Source organism: Acomys russatus, chromosome 20, assembly GCF_903995435.1.
Source record: "Acomys russatus chromosome 20, mAcoRus1.1, whole genome shotgun sequence".
Lineage (NCBI taxonomy): Eukaryota > Metazoa > Chordata > Mammalia > Rodentia > Muridae > Acomys > Acomys russatus.
The window spans coordinates 65,083,541-65,103,597 of record NC_067156.1 but is presented as its reverse complement, the minus strand read 5'-3'; positions in this window follow the sequence as shown (position 1 = coordinate 65,103,597).

The following is a 20,057-nucleotide window of genomic DNA, read 5'->3' as shown; positions in this document are numbered from 1 at the left end:
GTTTAATGAGTGAACAGAACTGCTGTGTATGTGCATTCAGCTAAATAAAGAATGATGTAAGAGTTTATGATATTATGATGTGAATAGGAGATGAATGTACTGTCCATCTTTTTCCTGTAGAACAAAAGAATATTCTTTTGGAAATCACTAAAAGCCAGGGTAATTTTTCCTCCACAGTTCCGTAGTATTACAAATTCAGTTACAAGGGAGACCGCTTCAATGCTTCAGAGAAGGAATCCCACCTTTCTTGAGAAGGTTGGTGGCAACTGCAGTGCAAGGGAGAAGCAGCTGTTTCTTCTCAGAACAGTTAACCCAGTTGCCCACTTCTGATGCTCCCCTTGGCTCACCTGTGTTCAGATCCATATGTACAAGTTGACTCGACTCTGAATGTTTTGAAGGGTAAAACTGGAGCTCTGGGCCAGAGCCCTGGCAATAATGAGCAGAGTGTCTCCAAGTTGTGCCCTGCGTGGAAGGGTATTTATGTTGTGTCAACCTCATTGCTTGGGATGGATCTTTAATCTTTTAATTAAATTTAAATCTCATTTTTAAAAATCTCTTCTTGGTTTTACATTGGTATGTTGTACGCTTTAAGAAATTTATCCATTTCATTAGCTTTTCCGATTTGTTGCAATAGTGTTTGAAATATCCTTGTAGTCCTCTGGATTTCATTGATGCTTTTGTAATAACTTCTTTTTCCTTGCTCATTTTATTAATGTAAGCCATTCCTCTGCTTTACTTGGTCGATTTGGCTGAAGTTTGGTCAATACTATTAACCTATTCAAAGAACTTACTCCCCCATCTTATTATTTGTTTTCATTGTTTTTTTATTTCTATTTTTATTAATTTCTGCTCTAATCTTGACTATTTCTCACAGGGTACTGTGTTTGTTTTTGCTTGTTCTTGTTTTTTCAAGGCCTTAATATTCTATTAACTTGTGTATTTGGATTCTCTTTTGATTTCTTTAATGTAGGCACTTACCCATGTAAGTGTTCCCTGTGAGACTTCTTTCACAGTATGCCACAGATTTTCGTAGGTTGTGTTTCTGTTTTTCTTCAGTTCTAGAATTTTTTCATTTCCTCTTTGTATTTCTTCCATGATGGATTCATTATCCAGCAAATGGTGTGTTATTTAAAATTCATGTCTGTGTATTTTTGTGTTCTTTATTGCTGGTGGGATCTGCCTTAGTCCACTGTGGTCCACTAAGACACAAGATGTGACCTCAGCTTTCCTGTGTTTGTTGAGACTTGCTTTGTTTCCCCATAGGTCATTGATTTCAGTGCTTCTGAATTGGAGGAGAGCAGTCTACCATTGTCATTAAAACAAGTTTAAGAGGACCAGATCTAAGTAACAACATTGGACCTTCAGAGAGCTCAGATGGTAGAATTTAACTGACACAAACTAGATCAAGGCATCAGATAGTATTTAAGTGTGGTTTTCGGGTTAATGTTGTAACATGACCCACAATTCAACTAAAGTAAGCATCCATTCTGAAGAAGTGGTTTATGAGTCTTAAAGAGCTGTGTGGAAACATCATATAGTTGAGCTGTTTCCTAGTATTCATCGGGAGAAAGTAGGATTATCCTTTTTTATCTGTGGTGCTCAGAACTGAACGCAGGACCTTGAGCATCCTAGTTAGTATTAGCATACTGACTTATACTCCATACTTCTTGGTTTTTGGAAACAGAGTCTCACCACGTAACCTAGATGGTCTTGAACTCATGGATATACTCTTGCCAAATAGTACAGGATGGCCTTGAACTCACAGAGATACACTTGCCTTTGTCTTCAGAGTGATGGGATCAAAGGCATGAGCCACCACAGCTGGTACATCTCTAGTCTTTAAAAGAAGGCTTCTTATTTTTATCTTTCTGGGTCATTGAATATATGTATGTGCTGAAGTTTGCCAGAAGTTTTTGGGACGTTTAAGCACAAACAGCTGTTTACTTCTAAATAAAATAAGGGGGGGGCGAAATGAAGTAACCATTCTCCCAGCTATAAAGACTGGGAGCATAGTGAGCACTGGGGTAGCACCAGTGGAGATCAACAGCTTTAGAGTATCACTGCCTTTGTGTTAGAAACAGCAGTGCAGAAAAAAATGAAGGTACAGATATGAGGACTCAGAGGACAAAAACTTTGGATTATTTTGAACAATGTACTCTGGCTTGAGTCATGATTGAAGGGAGTGAACTCTTGTGAATCGAATCTGGCCCCTGAATTCTTGATCCCAGTTTTCACAACGTGAGGCTTTGAGAACCCAGAGACCAATCTAGGTGCTCAGCTCAGAGGAAGTGAATTAACGTGAGATTATAACTGGATCCTGGGAGTGGGTGTCACTGTCCTCCATTGATAGGGCTTGGTTTTGTCTTTACACTCCCTAGTATTTAGATGGAATTTTTGTATATATCAGAACTCTTTGATCAGTGACATTATTTAGTGTTATTGCTTCTCTGTTCACTTATCTCTAGAGGAGGCCATTGGTGAAAATGGAATGTTAAAGTCATCTAACAAGAGTATGTTTAGGCTAACCTGTCACTTTATATCTAGTAGCTTTGTTTTATGAAGTTAGGTGTATCAGACATGTTTAGGACTGTAATGTCTGTTGATGGATTGTTCTCTTGATCAGTATGATGGGACCTTCTTTATCTCCTCTGAGCAGTTCTGGCTTGAAGTTCATTTTGTCAGATGGTCTCTGCTTGGTTTCTGATTCTATTTACTTGTGTACTTTTGCCACTCTTTTCCCTCTAAGCTAGTTTCTATTGTTGGAGGTAAAGTGTATCTCTTGGAGGCAGCATCATAATTAACACTGCCTTAATTCCAGTCTGTTAGTCTGTGACCTTGAGGATTTGATATCTTTGATGTGTTATAATAATTGATATGCCACTATAACATATTTGGTGTAAAGAAGGTTTATTTTGGGAAAGGGACGGGGAGTGGGAGTGGGGAGAAAGCAGGGAGGCAGGGAGGGAGAAAAGTGAGGGTGTCCATGACAAAGGGAAAGAGAGAAAGAGGGACACAAACACACACACACACACACACACACACACACACACACACACACACACGGGGGGGGGGGGAGGGAGAGAGAGAGAGAGAGAGAGAGAGAGCGCGAGCCCGGGTAGCAGGTAGGTCCTTTTTACTAGTGGTGCACCTGGCATCAGCAGATGATGATGTCATAGGTTGCTAGGCTTCTGAAAGGCAGACTAGTGGGAATGCCTGTAAACTAATATGATGTCAAAATCACTATTGAAATATGTAAATTAATCCTGCCGTTTTGTTGCTTTTTATGATAGTTTTTGATTTTGCTGTTTTTGTCTTTGTTTTGTCATTGACCCAACGTTCTTATGTTGTCACATTCTTGGACATTCTTCTCTTTTTCTTCAGCCCCAAGTACTCTCTGCAGGCCTGGCTTGTTGATAATAAAATTCTTTTTGCATTTTATTTATTTATTTTATTAATTTACTCATATTGCATCTCAATGGTTATCCCCTCCCTTGTATCCTCCCATTTCTCCCTCCCTCCCATTTTCCCCTTACTCCCCTCCCCTATGCCTGTGACTGAGGGGGACTTCCTCCCCCTGTATATGCTCATAGGGTATCAAGTCTCTTCTTGGTAGCCTGCTATCCTTCCTCTGAATGCCACCAGGCCTCCCCATCCAGGGGACATGGTCAAATATGGGGCACCAGAGTTTGTGTGAAAGTCAGACCCCACTCTCCACTCAACTGTGGAGAATGTCCTGTCCATTGGCTAGATCTGGGTAGGGGTTTGAAGTGTATGGTCTGTATTGTGCTTGGCTGGTGCCATAGTTTGAGCGGGACCCCTGGGTCCAAATCTGCTCATAATAATGTTCTTCTTGTAGGTAATAAAATTCTTTAACCTGCTTTAATTTCATGGGAAGCTTTGTTTTCTCCTTCCATTTTGGTATATAACATTGCTAAATATAATAAGCTATGATGTAATCTACAGTCTTTTAGAAATTTTGTTAGACTGACTAAGCCAATCTAGTTTGTAAAATCTCCATTGAAAAATAAGCTGTTACTCTAGTATGCCTGTCACTGTGTGTGATTTGGTCTGTCTTGCACTTTTAATATTGTTTCTTCAATCTATATGTTTACTGATTTGGTAATTCTATGACATAGGGAATCTATTTTCTGGTCCTGTTGACTGTGTCCCTCTTGTTCATTTATAGGTATCTCTTCTCTTAGATCTGGAAATGTTTCTGCTATGACTTCATTGAAAATATTTTTTTGTGCCTTTGACTTGGATTTCTTCTCCTTCTTCTATATCTATTGCTCGTAGGTTTAATCTTTTTATAGTGTTTCATTGTTCCTGCCTGTTCTATTCATGGCTTTTGTAGATGTATCATTTTCTTTGAATGGGCCACTCAATTCCCTACCTATCCTCAAGCCTGAATATTCTGTCTTACACTTGCTCCATTCTGGTGGTAAGACTTTTCAATTGAGGTTTTTTTTTTTTTTTAATTTAGCATTTAAATTTTTTTATTTTAGTTTTTTTTTTCTTTATAAGTTCTCTACTAAATGCTATTTTCATATTTTCAATTGTTTTTTTTTTAAACTTCATTAAAGCATTTGTACTTTCTTGAACATACTTATAGTTGGTATTTTGAAATCACTGCCTTGTGTGTAATCTAAGCTGCTTTCCTCAGAGAACACTTCTACAGAGTAGTAATTTTTGCTTGAGTTGCATTGTCTTGGTCTTTGTGCTGTTTGTGTTTTTGTGCTTGGACTTGATCAGCGGGAGTTAGGCCATTGGTGTTGTCTTTTGATATGTATATCTCCCCAAATGTTTTGACTGGGTATTTGTATCTCCATGAGCTGTTACTACAATTTATCAGGTTTTAGATCAACAGATTGATGTTTAAGCCTCAGGTTGGTGGCCATTGAGTGTTGAGATTTGATGTGTGCATTGGAATGTATGAAGTTTTCATAGCTCTACTTGGGCAAGGTACAACTCTTGCCCAACTTATTAGCACTACATACATGAACGGGAGAGCTGTCTGGTTCTGAAGACGATGCATGGGGCTCTTCAGATGGTCTGCAAGTGGTGGCCGAGGGTAGTGCTCCATCAGAGACATGCAGGACTCTCCACAGTTCTCAGATAGCAGGAGCTGAATCCCAAGGGTTTGATTGTTACCGCCTGTGAGAGGCACTCAGCTCTCATGGTCCTCAGGTGGTGGGGATGTGAGTGGTGCTCACGCTTGATATCAGAGTTACCTGAGAGAGGTATAAGGCTCTGAGCATCATCCCCAAGTGTCAGAGCTGGGGTCATGGAGAAAGTGAGGCAGCACTGCCTCTGGGGAGTGCACAGCTCTGCATGTGGTACTCACACGTCTGGTGCTGGTAAGGGTTTGGGGTCAGGAATCCTTTCTTACACAACATTGCATGGATAGCTATCAAAATTCTCAGATGTATACAGACACGCACACAGGAACCCCCCCCCCCAAATGACCCCTCTATACACAAACACATACACACACACACACACACACACACACACACTGACTAATGGCAGCTAATTAACAATTAACATACCTTCTCACCTTTCTAGTGAGAATCCATTGGAAAAAACTCTTTTTGAACACTGAAAAGGTGAGCCAGGGGGCAGACCATCGGGAGGTTATTTTGTGGGTTGGTTTAATTTATGGGATTTATTTGTATCCTCTACTGTTCAGCGGGAAACTCTGTAAATGATGTTTGCAGGCACTAAGCTGTGATAACTGAACTGATGAGTTAAAGACTTGACTGAACATTTAATGTTGCTTATTAAATAATTATGATGAGGTTTGATGAATGGCTCTGATTCCCTGAACTTCCAACTGAGATTTTCAGCATGAGTTTCATTAAACGGAGGCGGATGGAGCCTGCTGCATCCCAGCTGCAAATGAGCATGTGAGACGTTTTAACTGGAAACCTTCAAATGTGAATAATTCAACTATCTCGGTCTATTTTTCTTGGTCTAAATACTAGTATTTCATTTTCATTTGATGATGAAGTGAAGGCAAATCATTCCATGTCTATGGGGCTTTCTAAAATATCATTGCAAGCTATCTCCATATGTAATTTATGAAAAATTAATCTACACTCTTTGTGAAATGAAGAAACCTATTCAGCTAAAAAATAAAGGTCTTATCCGGCTATGTCAATCATCTTATAAGAGTATGTTAGGTAACGTGTGCCTAGTGCTGAAGAGCAGAGAACTATAGCAACTTATTAGTACCACTGCCTCAAAGCCAAGTCTTCTCGCTGCACAGGATATGCCTCTTGCCTTTGAAATACACCCACACACTGTGGCAAGGGCATATTAGGTCATCCAACAATATAATTTCAGTTAAGAAAGCCTTAGAAATGCATGGCTTTTACACCATATCTTTTAAGCAGTCGTATGTTATGTCAGTGGCAAATACAGTTTATATATCTACTTACAATTCACGTTTGTGTCTTTGTTATTGAAAGTTCTTATAATGATCATGTTCGGTGTTTCCATGGGGGACAATGCAGTCCGCATGGGGGAAGATCAGTGGGATTTGTGAAAGGTGAGCTTGCTTCAGAGAGAGGGGTGGAATGTGGTGGTTAAGAGTGGGGGTCTAGAGCCCCATTAATGTAGTCTCTGTTGCAAATCCTACTCCACATGCTAGGTAAAGGAGCTCCTACCTAGCGCCCATGCTTCTATATTCCAGGGTTGTGCCATAAGCGGCTAAAACTATACCTGGACAAGTCCTGATGTTCCCCATCTGAAAGAGGAAGCTACTAGACCCTGTGTGTGGTCATGCTGGAGAGTATTTGATTCAGGCAGTGTCTCTCTGGTTTAATATAATTTTAGTTGTTAAGGATATTTAATGGGTCTATTACTTTTACAAAGCTAATTCAAAATATTTTAATGTGGGACCTCAATGCTGAACACGTTGTATAAACTGCTTAAGTTCCAGTGGCTTAGAAACACCGATCTGGCTTATTCTGATTTCCTGACTAATAAATAAAATCGAGCAGAGAAACTAAATTTAATTTCTTTTTTATGTTAATCCAAAACACTAAAGAGGATTTAAAAGATTTGCAGGATCTCAGAAGTTGTCCAAGCTGCTCCTAAACTTGTAATTCTCCTGCCTCAGCTTCCAAGTAATTGATATCACAGCATGTACCACACCATGCCTCACATTTTTTCACTTCACAGTAATAGAGAATTACTTTCTTTAATTATGTAAATAGTACATAATAGCCTTTATTTTAGATTTTGACCAGTAAAAATTTTTCTGCTTTTTTCTTTCTTTTTTCCCCTACCAGAGCCATTTTATATGCCTGGGTAGTATTTCCCAGAATTTCTTTTCTATTTTGCATATTCCTCACCTTTAAGAATACCACCAATGGGAATGCAAACTTGTACAACCACTTTGGAAATCTATCTGGCGCTTTCTCAGAAAACTGGGAATAGGGCTTCCTCAAGACCCAGCTATTCCACTCCTTGGAATATACCCAGAAAATGCTCCACCACACAACAGGGACATATGCTCAACCATGTTCATAGCAGCCTTATTCATAGTAGCCAGAACCTGGAAACAGCCTAAAAATCCCTCAGTTGAAGAATGGATAAAAAAACTGTGGTACCTCTATACTATGGAATATTACTCAATTATAAAAAACAAAGAAATCCCAAAATTTGTGGATGAATGGATGGAACTAGAAATGATCATACTGAGTGAGTTAACTCGGAAATGGAAAGATTCACGTGGTATATACTCATAATTGGGCCCTAGCCCAAAAGGCATGTCCCATGAAAGTCTTCACTTACCAGGAGATTGGGATAGATGTGAGGACATCCTACTGGGACTCTAGGTAAGAGACATATAGGAGAATGGGGAAATAGAAGGATCCAGAGGGTCCTAGAAACCTACATGAAGAACACCGTAATTGGTGGATCAGGGCCGAGGTGGGGTCTGCTCAAACTATTGCACTAACCAAGGAAAATACAAGTAGTAAACATCAAACCCCTACTCTGATCTACCCAAGGGACAGGACATTCTCATTCGCCACAGATATGTGGAGAGGGGGCTGACTCTGACTTGAACTCTGGTGCCCCATATTTGACCACTTCCCCTTGGAAGGGAGGTCTGGTGGCACTCAAAGAATAATCAGGCTACCAAGATAAGACTTGATAGGCTATGATGATAGAGTGGGGGAGGAGGTCCCCCTCAGTCATAGACCTAGGGGAGGGGAATAGGGTGAAAGTGGGAGGGAGGAGGAACCAAAGGATACAAGTGATGAGATAACAATTGAGTTGTAATATGAATAAATTAATTAAATAAAAACAAAGGATGCCACCAACAAGTAGCTACTATTATTTGGTGGATGGTTCTTGTTGTTTTTAATTTCATCAATATGGCTTAATAATGTTTATTATCAAGCCTATACTTATTATTATTACATCAGTATTACCCGCTAGTAATCAATCAAGACACAGACAGCTGTTATATTTTAAAATAGCTCTAGTTAACCTGGGTTGGAGCAGATATCAATCCTGTAAACTGCTTCCCACAGTGGGGCAGGTATCCGATGCCATCTGCTCTTCTAATAACTTCTGTCAAGCTACCTCCCATCCATAATCCCAAATACTTACTAATGTTTTTCATTCAGGCCAAATCCCCATCTACACCGACCACGTGTGCTTCTTTTCCATCTTACCCATGGCAGCCATCTCCTCCTCCTCTCTCCTCTGGTATCTCCTGCTTCTTCCCAAGATTCTCTGTCTCCAGCTGGGGAAACTTAGTCACACCTATGTCATCTGCCCTGCCCAGGTGATGGCCTGTTATTGGGCAAAAGTTGGGTCCCAGAGACAGCAAGCAGTAATTAGCATCAAAATTCACCAGACCATCCTCTGACAATTCTAATAGAACCTTCCACATTCTACTTGTTTGTAGATCTACTTGTTGATGTTTTAGAAAAAAATACTGGTAGAAACGACACAGATAAGCATGGCAATGTCCACACATGCACATTAGTTTTGAAGGTTGGGACATGTGATCAAATTGTCAGTTGGAATTGTAAAATAAATATCACCAGAGGCTATTTTTAAACCCATGATAATTTAAATGCAGTGCTGTTGTCCTATCCTCATTACTGTCTCTCTAATAAAACAGAATTAAATAAAAAGTGGGTATATTTTGTAGCAAATATAATATATATATTCTGTTCCAAACACTGACTTTGTTTATACTCTTTAGCCAAGATCAAATCAAAGAGAAAATGGAAAGCAAAAGTATCTAACATATGGCCATGTTGCATCATAAGAGAAGAAATTATGCGGTAGGATGAGGTGACACAAACAGCAACAATGACAAACATTCTTGTCCAACTTGTTGTGTGAGTGACACCCACATTGACGTTCCAGCAAAAAGATGAAGGAAATGAAGTAAGTCGTGACATCGTCAGTAAAATTTCTTAAAGTTTCAGGGCGTATTTCCAACTGCCTTCCTGGAAAGCTGGCCAGCTCTGCCTTTGAACAAAGCAATCAGTCCCACAAAATATCAACACAGCGATTAGTGAAAGCAATCCCCACTTTATCATTTTCTCCCACATTCCACTTCAGCCAAATACACCATATCATGTAAGAAAAAGGAGACCCAGACACCAAAACCTCCCAGCGACACTCCCATCTGAGAGATCAGAGACATTGGTAGCAGCAGGGAGGAACAAAATAAGGGGTAAAAATCACCAGAGAAGAAAGAAACCAAGTGCTTCTAAAACATATCGTTCTAAGAATTATGAGAGTCCAGTTGCTACAATCGTTATGACACCCAATAGATAGCTATAAACAATTCCAAATTCTTTGCCTGTCTAAGACAGTTGGCAAGCGCTTCTGTCCAGGCAAGCAACAAACAGATTTCAGTAGCATTCAAATCGTGTTTCCCCATTTGCTATTTTAAAACAATGCAAGCAGACTAAGGCAATAATTGTTCTAGTCTCACGGCGTTTTCATGTCCATGAGAGCCTGGTGTATACTGTTTTTAGAGTTCAGGGAGGATGGAAAGCGGTGGTACATTTCTTCTTCAAAATCACATGGGAGAACGTCTGTGCAACGTGCTTTCTATGAGCAGATAATCACCTCACACTTTATGTTAACAAGGACAGTGGAAGGCAGCACGATGTGTGTGGGCTGCCATCAAGGAACAACAGTCACAGAGCATACATAATGCCTTACCCCAATGAATGTGCTCTAGTTGATCGTAGCAGACAGGCAACATAAAACTTTCAGTCATAGTTAAAAGGGGAAATGCATTGTTTTCTATTTTGGAGGTAGTAATTTATCACACTTTTGCTAGGGATTTTCTTAGGTTTAACCATTTACTTTATTGACTGTATTCTGTAGCCACAATGTAGACCAGTGAATGGTGAAGAGCCTGGGAATAAAGACCCTGAAGATCAGAGATTGAGAAGAAGACATTTGAGGTCTAACTCAGATGCAGAACTTTTCTGTATCCCGATCTAACCTGAGTCTTCCATTTGGAACTATCTAACCTCCAGAGTCCCTAGGAGCTGCTTAGACCTCAGGTTCCTTCACTTATCACAGCTGAGGGAGGAGCCATGAGTCAGTTCCGATGCAACATTGAGCCAGCAGTAACATTCTTGGCTTTTACCTTTGAAATCAACTTAATGATGACTAACATTCTCAGTTGTTGTAGTCTGTCCACAAAGTCATTGCTTTCTCCCTTACAGTTGCCTGAACATTTTGTTTATGCACATACACACCTCCTCCCACCCCCACACACAGAGAGAAGTGGGGGGGGGGGGAGACTGTAGTCTGATGAAAAATTGTACAAATATATTTATCAGTGAATATTCAGTATGATATATATGAATAGGCCATATATTCCTTCAGAATAATACAATTTATTCATTTAATTCAATTTTAAAATATGGTGTATACCCATAATCAGACATTTTCTTGTGATATCATTTACTGTATTTAGCAGTGATATAATGACAATTTCTATTTGTTAAAATCATTTTGATCTCCAGAAGAAAATGATACTTTTGTAGTATATTGATAAAAACAGCCTAAATATCATTTAAATGATGAAAATAATAATTAATAATAATATGAATAGAGATAGTAGTTAGAGAAGAGGAAAGCCCACATGGGTAATATAAATACCTCATATATCTTTGGAACAGGGGAGGGAAGAGACTCAGTAACCCAGAGGGGAAGTAACTATTTCCTTTTCTCCCAGCCCTCTCACAACCATAAAGCTGGTGGGGGGAGGTGACTCCTGATCCTTCTTGGCATGACATCATCATAGTGCGCCACCTCTTCCCGGTTAGGTAAACAAGTGTAGGAAAGATCCTCTGCCCATGGAAATGAATGGGTTAACGGGGCTTTGAATTGAATTTAAACCATGAGACAGAACTGGTGCGTCTCCTTTATTGTTCAGAAGCCAATAGAAGCTCATGATCCAATCCATTCCATTTATTTCTGTCATGCTGAGCTAAAGGACAGAAAGCTTTCTTACTCTAATAAGTGAATAGCCCTGCCTCCCTCATTGCGGCTGCATCTTTGCTGACCTATATTTCTCTCATATGGATGGATCACTGCTAGTGAGTTCGGCAGACGCTATAATATCATTATGCAAATGCAGGCTCCGTGCCACTTAGGAATCTCACGGACTGATCACTTCATTATCAGCCTTATCAGAAAATACAAGAGAATTGTGTTCCATACTCAATGAGATGAGAACATAATTTAAACGAAGTAGTTTCCTGTCTGACTACTCTGTGGCTACAGTGGCAGAAGAGGAGGGCTGGTCATAAAAGCCTGATGGCAATAGACACTGCAGGGCAGAGAGACTGCTGAGCCGGCTTCCTGTGCTCTGCCCTCTTCTTCTTCTTCTTCTTCTTTTTTTTTTTTTAACAAATAAGAGCCTGTGATAAGACACCAGGCAGCATTTACTTTGTTCACCTGCTGTCATATGCCCTTGAAAAGTGTCTGTCTTAGAACAGAAGCAGTTTAGCCCTATGCCTGGAGAGGCAGGTTGTTTAGAAAAATCTCTCAAAGCTGAGGATCAGAAGGCCTGGATTCTACAGGCTGGGATCATGGTGAGACATTGAGTATTTTACATTATTCGGTTTTAAAAAATCATTTGACCTATTTAGAGCCCTTATCTATAAAATTGGGGACATAATGAAGTCTGTATTTTTAAAGACCCTTTTAGCAGTATTCTTTTCTTACCTGGAGTATTGATATGATATGCTTTTGTCAAGCTTTATTGTATAAATCTAAAATATGGCAATTGATAAACCATGACTTTATTAAATCAGACACTGGTAAGTATCATTACGATGTTACATATGTAAGTGTAACTTTCATGGTATAATATGGTGCTATTATTACCAACCCGACTAATGAGCTAAGTACCTGGATTGAACTCATATCATTGGTCCCCAGGTGCTGAGGTCTTGGCCTAAGTCCTCAGATCCTAGGTTTACATGTAGCCCCAGGAAACCCTCACATGTCTTCTTCCTGGAAAATTCCTACTTGCATAGGCAACCACCCACAATTATCTGTCTAATTGTATTTTCAATGTAAATATCATTGTGCTCAGACCTCTTGACTTGATCTCTCCTAAAAGAATAGAGTTGTCCTTGCTCTTGGCTACTGGAGGAAACAGATTTGTTTACATTTGCCATCACCACTAAGCACAACATATCTGCATATAACACAGGTCAAAATGAACCAGAAGACAGAATCCTCTGAAAAGGTAGAGACTGCTCCATACATGAGGGCTGTGGATGTGTACAACTTTCCCCATGACCCCAAAGGAGAAGACAGCAAAGAGATTGTTCCAAGAGACTCAGTGCCTGTTGGAGGAGAAATTGACCTGTTCTCCTTAGGCCAACTTTAAACATGTATTTTATTCACAAAACCCTCTTTTTTTTTCTTTCATTGTTCTTTTTTATTAAAAATAATTCATACAGAATATTTTGACAATGTTTTCCCTCTCCCAACTTCTTCTTCTTCTTCTTCTTCTTCTTCTTCTTCTTCTTCTTCTTCTTCTTCTTCTTCTTTCTCCTTCTTCTTCTTCTTCTTCTTTCTTCTTTCTTTCTCCTTCTTCTTCTTTCTTCTTTCTTCCTTTCTTCTTCTCCTTTTCTTCCTTCTTCTCCTTCTTCTTCTTCTTCTTCTTCTTCTTCTTCTTCTTCTTCTTCTTCTTCTTCTTCTTCTTTCTCCTTCTTCTTCTTCTCTCTCTCTCTCTCTCCCTCCCCTCTCTCTCCCTCTCCATTTAGTATCTGACACTAAAATAAGACATTATGATACAAAAGTATTTGTAGTTTCCTACGTATCTTGGGGAGCCTCTCAAGACATCATTTTGTTTCCTATAACTCCAAGAAAATAAGCATACATATTATTCAAAGCAAGAAGGCAAAGAAGCCAAAGGGTAACCAGGCTCTTTAATTGGACTTAAGGCCTTCTCTACAAGAGGAAACTCATGCCTGGCACTGGAAATCTAAGCCACATACCTAGAGTTGGTAAAGTCATGGATCTTGGAGAAAAACCTATAAGTGGCATTTTACTAAATCATTAATTCTTAATCACATTTGTTCTTAAAACCATAGATGAGTGTAACTTTTAACCTTCAAAAAACAACAGAAAGAGACCATTACAGAAAAATACAATCACTCAAAGTGCAGAGAACAAGTGATTTTGTGGTATACAGCTCCCACAGATCCATCCACAGTACCCTGAAGTACCTAAGGCTTGGGGGAACATCTTGGAAAAGGAAATGAAAATACTTTAAGAGCCTGGGGCCCAGAAGTCTAATGTGAGAATTTTTTTGTTTTCTATAAAAGCCAGGGAAGCTACACTTATGATATCTTAGTAACATAGTTGCATAATGAAGATGCTAACATGGAGGGGAAATTTTTTATGGAGCCTTGACCCTAGTCAAAGAAATGCAAAGACCATAGACAAACAACAAAGATATAATGAGAGTGGGAAAGATGATCATCTCCAAGAAAGAGAATACCACTTGTATAATCAATACCAAGTAGTCAGCCTGAGATTATATATATATATATATCTTCCTAAAACTAGCACAGAGAGAGAGAGAGTATGTCTGTGTGTGTGAATAAATATATGTAACTAGAATTAAAGAAAAAGAAGCCATAAATTTGAGATGAAGCAAAGTTACATGGGAGGAAGGAAATGTAAGAAAATGGTATAATTATATTTTAATTTCAAAAAATTTAATACTCAGTGAGTATAACAAAACATAGAGTAAAATCATCACCAACAGACTCAACTCATGAGAAGAAAGATTACCAAGGAATGAAGACAGGGTCAAAGAAATACTACACTAACACCTTAATAGGGAAAAAATGTGCTAGCAGGCCCACAACTTCCAAGAACCGTGAGATGCTCTCAAGAGAGCAGTCCTAGGAATTCATAGAATAAGGGAAGCAGCTTAGGTAAATGCTAAAGATATATAGAATCTACACAATTAATTATAGCAGAAAAATGTCCACATGTAGAGAACACAATAGACACTCAAATGTAAGAAACACTTAGGACCGAAAGTAGACATGACCAGAGAAGCATTGAGCCACAACGTAGTATTGATGCAAATCAAATGAGTAAAAACAAAAGCTGTAAGTGAAAAATGTCAATCAACTACAAAAAAAAAAAAAAAAAAAAAAAAAGCACCAGAATAACGTCAGGTTCTCATCAGAAATTTGAAAGCCCAGAAAGCATGGAATGATGTGACCAAGCCCTAAAAGTAAATAGCTATAAACAACTGAGTCTATAGACATCAAAACTGTTTTTTAAGGCCTGATCTACAAAGTGAATCCAGGACATCCAAGGTTACACAGAGAAACCCCATCTCAAAAAAACCAAAAACAAATCCAAATAATAATAATAATAAAGGTGCCATACATTCAGCTCTGAAAACAGAAATAAAGGTAGCACGTTATATTTAGTAATATGTGTATGTGAAAATACATATGCCCTTGCAATAACAATTAGTAAAGAAAAGGGCCATTGATTTGAAGGAGAGTGGGGAAGAGCACATAGGAAGGTGTTGGGGAAAGAAGAAATGTTGTAGTAAATTGTAATATCAAATATAAACAAAAAACTTGACTGTGAAATAAGAACTCAAGACAAACACAAACTAAGGCAGTTCTGGTAACCAAACTAGCACAGCAGAAGACATCCCTAAGAGATTGTACATAGAGAACAAAGAAAAGCCGTTTCACAAACAAAAGCAGAGAAAATAAACACCTCTCATGAGAGCCATAGATAAGGAAAGGAAAGCACGGTAGAAGCCTGTCCTGTTCAGCACAGGAAACTATCAAACCTCTAGTAGTTGCAGAGGGGAAGGATGAAAACTTAGAAATGATCCAACCAAAAGCCACAATAAAAATCATAGCAATTAGTAAATCTCTCTCAATAGCCTGAAATGAAAATGACCTTAGTTCACTAACAAAGAGACTTGTGGATTGGGTTAAAAATATTTATCTCACTTTTTGTTCCAATAAGCACACGTCACTGGCAAAGAACACCAAAGGCCAACAGCCAAATGATGGAACTTGGGTTTTGAAGGAACTGGAGGCTTGAAGCCATCTGGCATAGCTTTTCTGGTATTTGAAAAGCAAACTTCACACCAAAATTATGCACACAAACTAGAGAAGTCCATTACACACTAATAAAAAGAGCATCCATGAGGAATAGTACTTCATTTCAATTTTAGATAGGACATCCAAAGCAGGAAGTAACAGTGATATCTCAGGTGTAAACCACACTACAGATCAAGTGGACTTCACAGCTGTCTACAGACTGCACCGTTTGCAATGGTTAAGTTTTGCTGTTGGCATTTCTGATTTGGAATCATGTAGAGGACACAGCTCTGGGCATGCCTTGCAGTGTTTCCAGGGAGGCTTAACTGAGGCAGAAGACTCAGGTAAACATGATTAGGAACCATCTCGTTGGCTGGAGTTTTTGGCTCAATGAAAATGGAATAAAGAAGAAAGCAACATGAACATCAGCATCTGTCTCCCACATTCCCAATTGTAGATTCAATTAAGCAGTCACCTCAGATTCCCCACAATGTCCCGCATTCTCCACCACGGCAGGCTGACGCAGCTCTCATCCTAATGGACTGTACCCTCAACTACAGTATGCTTTTTCTTCTCTATGCTTTTATCCTTTGACAATTCCATGGATCTTTATAACGACTCCTACCCATATCTGTGCCCCATCCTCTCCCTCCACATCCCCTCCCACCTCTCCCTTTTCCCATAAAGTCCAATTAGTGTTTCTCATATGCCATGTCTGAGAAACTATCCCCCTGACCATGGGCAGCATAGCAATGACTACCCCTTAAAGAACAGGAGCTCTGCCTCTAACAGAAACTAGTCATAGTCAATAGCTCCTCAGCGCGGCTGGGGCCTTAGGTCTTCCTCTCACTCTGCTAGAATTTTTAACTGGCTCAGTCTTGCAAAGTCTTGTGCAATTCTCCATAGTTGCTATGAGTTCATGTGGACAACAGCCATGACAGGTCCAGAGGCTAATATTTCAGAGCATGCCTCACCATGCTCCAGAGCTTAAATTTTTTTCTCCCTCTTCCACAGTATTCCCTGAGTCTTGGGAGGCGGTCAATATAGATGTCCCATCTATGAATAAGCACTCACTGGCATTCATCATCAACTCATTGAACAGTAATGAGTCTGTACACTAATCTCTGTCTTCTGCACTTCTCTGCTCAAGGTTGACAGCACCACAGATCTATAGTTTAAAATATAACTATTTAGAAGTCAATTTGAAAATGAGACCACTTAGCAAAACAACAGCAAAAGATACTCTGCCTTGGGCTCATGATTTCTCTGGCCATGAGTTTTGATTATGTTGATAGTACCAAACATGAGCTCCTTGCTATGGACTAAGCCTCAAAAGCCAATCAAGGGAGCATTTATTTATCACCATAAACATTATAGTGATTATTGCACCAGTGGTTACATCTTGCCTAGTAGGTCACATTTATAGCAACAAGGTCTCAAACTGAGTAAGACCACTGATGTCTTCTCCCCAAGGCAGCCTGCATAGCACCTTCCAGCACAATGGAAACCGAACAGCAAGAAGAATTAGTTATAGCTGATCTCTCTGTGTCCTGTATCCAGTGTGCATAGTGTCTTCAGCATTAACATCTTACCATCTGATTACCTTGGGAAAATCCAGTGTTGACAATAGACTGTGTTGATGAATTGAAGCCCTCTATGACCAATAAATGGTAAGAAGGTATCTCATGCCTGGCACTGAGATTTACATGGAATTAGCTCATGTCCTCTGAAAACAATATTGCTCAACCATGTAGGTATCTGTTCAAACTTCATTTCTGTTGTTACTATAGCTTTAATAAGGTTATAAACTAGTGGGGTCTCATAATGCTTCCTAGCACATCCTTACTTTGGGCTAACCCAGGGCCTATCTCCCTTTTCCTTTAGGCTCCTGCCCCTTTGTGCCTAAGCACATAGATCCCAGGAGTCTTCTCTTTACCCACCCACTTTGTTCTTTTATATCACATACGTTTTACTATCCCATTTCCCTCGCCAGCTTCAGCTGTCAGGTGAACATAGGCTGGAGTTACTGGAGAACATCTCAAACTGGGAGAGAGGTCTGCTTCCACCACATTGGCACGCACCTCCGTGACCACTAATTTATAAAGGAGGGCCCAGCCCACGGTGGCAGTACCATCGCTGGGAGACGGTCCTGGGCTGTGTGAAAAGCTGGTTGAGCCTGAACCAGAGTCCAAGGCAGTAAGCCTTGCTTCAGTACTCCCACATTCCTATGGAAAATTGATAATCCCATAGCCAAACCAACAGAAGGAAATAGAAAGAAGTCCAAAATTAATAAAATATGATACAAAACAGAAAAGATTAAGAAAACTCAATTAAATCCAAAAGTTCATTAAGGAAATAGCTCAAAAACGTACAAAAGCCGAAAATGCTAGAAGAAACAAACTCTTTGACATGTGTGGCCTACCAAAACTAGATCAGGATGACACAGACAACTTGGGCTGGGAGTGTAGGTCAGTGGTAAAGTATTTGCCTAGCATGTGCAAGGCTCTGGCCTGAACACGGTGAAGTTCCTGAAACAACCATGTGTTCTACTGACCTTTCTACAATGCTGACTAACTACTTAGAATTTGAATGATTGTGGGGGGAGGACTTGGGATGTTGCATGTTCAGAGCCTAATTACAATTTATCTTGACCTAGCTTTGATATCCATTCATTGCTTAATTCTGTATCTGATCTAACACCCATGACTGTCTGTTGCAGAATATTAAAATGTATTCATTAAATAGACCAGTAGCTTCTGGAAGTCGAAAGCTGAGTGTCCTCAAAAGACTTCTGAAGCTTAGTGCAGAAATTTCTTTGATTTGCTTTAATTCTCTTATCTATTTTTTCCACCAATGTATCTTAAAGGCGCCCTAACTTATGACTTTTTTTGTGCCATTAAACCATTGCCACACTGGAAGACAGAATCTGAGTTAACATAACTTTATGTTCCCAGGCGTCAAAAAGACTACGCATTGCAAAAATCAAACAAACAAACAAACAAAAAGAAATGAACAGTGTAAGCAATAAAAAGTAGTAATATTGAAGCAGTAATAATAAAAATAAAAAGCACCGCCATCACCACCACCCTGCAAAGTCCCAGGACCAGATAGATTCACTGCTAAATTCTAGAAAAACTTTTAAGAAGATCTAATCGCACACCACCCAAGCTGTTCCCCAGAGTGGAGAGGAAAGCAGCACTACTAAGAGTCTCTCAAGTCAGTACTGCTTGAAAGGATGCAACAGTGAAAGAAAACTAAAGACCAACATGGACAAGTTAATGAAATTCTCACAGACACAAAGAGTTTATCATTGGGACATAAAAAGGATACTAATTTCTGTGTTGATTTTGTATCCTGGGACTTTGTAAGCCAAGTTGGTTTAATCCCAAGAACGAATATGTATGTATGTATGTATGTATGTATATATATATATATATATATATATATATATATATATATACACACACACACACACATATATATCAATAGCCAAAATCATGTTATACGGTAAGAACCATCTGTTTCCAGAAAAGGAAAGGTTTTCCACTCTCACAATGCATTTCATTAGAGTGCTTGACATCTTACCTCCAATAATAAGACAAGAGAAAGAACAGTGAAGTCTACAAACAGGAGAAGTGCAGGCATCCTCATTCGCACAAACAGAACCACACATTCTAAATATCCCAAAGACTCCATCAGAAAGCTATCACATCTGATAAGGTCCTTCAACAAGTCCCAGGATACAAAATCAACACAGAAATTAGTGTCCTTTTTATGTCCCAATGATAAACTTCCTGAGGAAAAAAACCAAGTGGGAAAACTATTGTTCACAATAGCTTTAGAGGGAAAAAAAAAATCTACTTATAGAACAATCAAGGACTTTCCTAGTAAGAACTTTAGAAAGAAATTTAAAAAGCATGAAGATGAAAAGACTCCCCATATTCACAAATCAGTAAAGTCAATATTTCTAAAATGTCTTTTACCAAAGCCGTCTAAAGTTTCAATGCAACTGCCAAAGAATTTTCCAAGGACAATTTTCACAGAATGAGGGGGAATCATACAGTTCACATAGATACACTGGCAATCTTCTATAGCAAAAATAGCTGTGAGCAGAAAGAACACAGATGCAGGGATCACAGTACCTGAGATCAAACTACACTACAGACTCCTAGTAACAAAACCTGCATGACACCGACAGAGAGACAGTCATAGACCAAGGGAAACAATAGAGCCCACTCAGCTACACCCATCTAACTTTCAACAAATGCGTTGAAAACACAGCAGCTTTTGATGATGAAAAGGTAACTGCTGGATGAAAATGTAGAAGAATGAAACTAGACACAGATCTCTGAAAATCAGTTCAAAGTAAATCAAAGATCTGAATGAAATACCTGGAAATATCCTACTGCTGGAAGAAAAATATGGATGGGACACTTCAACATACAG